Source organism: Lycium ferocissimum, chromosome 5 (assembly GCF_029784015.1).
Source record: "Lycium ferocissimum isolate CSIRO_LF1 chromosome 5, AGI_CSIRO_Lferr_CH_V1, whole genome shotgun sequence".
NCBI classification, from domain to species: Eukaryota; Viridiplantae; Streptophyta; class Magnoliopsida; order Solanales; family Solanaceae; genus Lycium; species Lycium ferocissimum.
In genome coordinates this window covers 29,120,851-29,124,377 of record NC_081346.1, presented here as the reverse complement: position 1 = coordinate 29,124,377, position 3,527 = coordinate 29,120,851, and the positions used below count along the sequence as shown (strand labels likewise).

General features: G+C 37.9%; 1 pseudogene; it reads left to right on the top strand.

Moving 5' to 3' along the window:
• The first annotated feature begins 437 nt into the window (after positions 1–437).
• LOC132057698 (uncharacterized) lies at positions 438–1,345 on the top strand (annotated as a pseudogene).
• Positions 1,346–3,527: the final 2,182 nt, after the last annotated feature.

The window sequence follows — 3,527 nt, the reverse complement described above, 5'->3', positions numbered from 1 at the left end:
GACACTATTTATAGGTTGGTATCCAATGTTTGGTATTCCATAATGGTCAATGGTACAATATATGGATTTTTCCATTCCACTAGAGGCCTAAAACAAAGGGATCCACTATCACCGGCTTTGTTCATCATTGTAGCTAAATCACGTTCTAAAGCTCTAAATCATCTCCACAATAAAAAAGGCTATAGAGGATTTTCCATGAAGCAAACTGGCCCGCAGAGAAATCATCTTTGCTATGCAGATGACTTAGTCATTTTCAGTTCTGATAGCAAGAAGTCATTTTCAGTTCTGATAGCAAGAAGTCCTTAAGATGATCATGAAGAAGCTCAATCAATATGAACTTGTTCAGGTCAAGAAATCAATATGGAGGAGGAGGAGAAGAAGATGGATGAGGAGGAGGAGGAGGAGGAGAAGAAGAAGAAGGAAGAAGAAGAAGAAGGATGACGAGGAGAATGAGGAGGAGGATGAGGAGGAGGAGGAGGAGAAGGAGAAGCAGGAGAAGGAGAAGCAGGAGAAGGAGAAGCAGGAGAAGGAGCAGCAGGAGGAGAAGGAGAAGGAGAAGAAGGAGAGAGAAGGAGGAGAAGAAGGAGGAGAAAAAGCAGAAGAAGGAGGAGAAGAAAAAGCAGAAGAAGAAGGAGAAGAAGCAGAAGAAGGAGGAGAAGAAGGAGGAGAAGAAGGAGAAGAAGAAGCAGAAGAAGGAGAAGAAGAAGAAGAAGAAGAAGAAGAAGAAGAAGAAGAAGAAGAAGAAGAAGAAGAAGGAGAAGGAGAAGAAGAAGAAGAAGGAGAAGAAGAAGAAGGAGAAGGAGAAGAAGAAGAAGAAGGAGAAGAAGAAGAAGAAGAAGAAGAAGAAGGAGAGGAGAAGAAGAAGGAGAAGAAGAAGAAGGAGAAGAAAGGAGAGAAGAAGGAGAAGGAGAAGAAGGAGAAGAAGGAGAAGAAGGAGGAGAAGAAGGAGAAAGAGGAGAAGAAGAAGCAGAAGTAGAAGTAGGAGCAGAAGAAGAAGGAGAAGGAAAAGAAAAAGAAGAAGAGAAAAGCAAGATGATTAGAAGTAAGAAGCACCAACATTTTCCTCTTAAATAGAAGAAGAAGAATTTATCATGGAAGGAAAAGATCTTTTTTTTTTTTTCCGACATTGCAAAAGAAGAAGAAGAAGAAGAAGAAGAAGAAGGAGAAGAAGAAGAAGAAGGAGGAGAAGAAGAAGAAGGAGGAGAAGGAGGAGAAGAAGGAGGAGAAGGAGAAGAAGGAGAAGAAGAAGGAGAAGGAGAAGGAGGAGAAGAAGAAGAAGAAGAAGAAGAAGAAGAAGAAGGAGAGGAAGAAGAAAGAGGAGAAAGAGAAAAAGCAAGATGATTAGAAGTATCACTAGCTTCAAGCACCAACATTTTCCTCTTAAATATCTTGGGTGCCCAATTTATCATGGAAGGAAAAGGATCTCTTTTTTTTTCCGACATTGCAAAAACTGTGTTGAATAAGATAAAGGGTTGGAAAGGTAACCTTATATCTAGCGGAGGAAGAGCTACCTTAATCAAACATGTCCTTCAATCTCAAACTATTCATACCATGACTGTCATCTCTCCTTTGAAGACTATTTTACTCCAATTTGAGAAATATTTCTCAGATTTTTTCGGGGGGCAATCTGAAGCCTAAAATAAATACCATTGGAGCTCTTAGATAAAGATATGTTATCTAGTTGCAGAAGATGGAGAAGGTTTTAAAAGCCTTGAAGATATTTTTCTAACTTTCAGTACTAAAAGATAGTGGAGATTCAGAGATGATGACAACCTTTGGTCTCTATTCCTCAAATTCAAATATTGACAAAGAAAGCATCCTGTTGAAAGAATGATTCTACCAGGACAATCAGCTTCATGTAAGGACCTTATGATAATTAGAAAGGACATTGAGCTTAGTTTTTTTGGAAGATCAATGAAGGTAATATTTCTTTTTTATGGGACAATTGGTCCAATCTTGGTCCTCTTGTAAATACCCTCAATATCCATAACTGTCTTGGTAAGTTGCTTGTGGAAGACTGCATGACCGAGAATGAATAGGATAGAGACTACATTAATAGTCTTGTTCCTACTCAGATTGCGCATTTAATTTTAAACACCCCCATTGGAAATGTCCACAAGAAGGAAAAAATGTTATGTATGCCTAATACAAATGAAAATTTTCTTGTTCCAGTGCTTGTCTTTTGGGACAAAGGAAAGACCCTAGTCATATTTGGTCCAACTTATGGAGTAAAGGTATCCCTTTCAAAGCCTCATTTGTTGCCTGAAGAATTATAAAAAGAAAGGTTTCACCAGATGATATTATTAACACATTTAGTATTAATGTTGACACTAAATGCTATTGTTGTTGAATTCCAGTGGATGAAGCTATTGAGCATGCCTTTATTTTTGGTGAAACTGCTGCTACTATATGGAACAGGTTTGTTGGTCCTCTTGGTATAAATGTTATTTCCCATAATGAGGCGGGAATGATCCAGAAATGGAGGAACATCAGCACCAATAATTATCATCAAAAGCCCTTGGTTCAAGTCACCCTCATTTTTATCATGTGGGAATTATGGAAATTCAGAAACTGTGCCAGATATGGGAACAAGAAGCAGTCTATTGCTTGGATTTGCACTGATGCACATCTAGATCTTTATGAATAATACAGGTTGCTACCTTGATTATACATGGAGATGGAATAAGATTTGTATTGATCTGGAAGCAAGGAGGCCAAGTGTTACTAGCAGAATGGTAACTTGGGAAAAACCTACTGAGGATTGGATCAAAATCAACATTGATGGAAGCAATAATAGTAGAACCAAAACTGCTGGCATGGGAGGGATTATTAGGAATATAAATGGCAAGATCATTATGGCATTTTCCAATTCTTTACATTTCTGCACTAACAATAAAATAGAAGTTGATGCAGCACACCATGCCATACAGTGGTGCATTGATAATGACAGGAATAAATTCATCCTAGATTATATGATTGTGGTTAACACGTTAAAGGGAAATATTTCACTTCCTAGGATCTTGGAAGACAATATAATGAGGATGAGAACGAAACTGGAATCAAAATAGTGCATAATTCAACACTGTTTCAGAGAAGCTAATCAAATTGCTGATGCTCTTGCCAAACAAAGTGCTACTATTCCACTCGACCAAGCTACCATTTACCACAGTATGCAAAGCCTTCATACACAAGTTATTGGTCCTAGTAGAGTGGGTTCTATTGGCATGCCTAGTTTCAGAATTAGATTGGCCAAGAGGAACAACAACATCATTGCAAATGATTAATATGATGGCACAACATCTGATCTGGGAACTTCATTCCTATATTTTGTTATATAATTCTATTTGTGTAATTAGTTTAACTGTAGGACCTAACCTTCATAGTTGTAAGGTAAACACAGATTATGACTTTTGTTAGCCAAGCTTTTGTAAAGGAATTTGCTTGACAAATTCTAGCATCTCCTTCATGTATTACGTATTGGATTCTAATATACAAGGTAGGGTTCATTTCCAAACCCCTCAGCACCT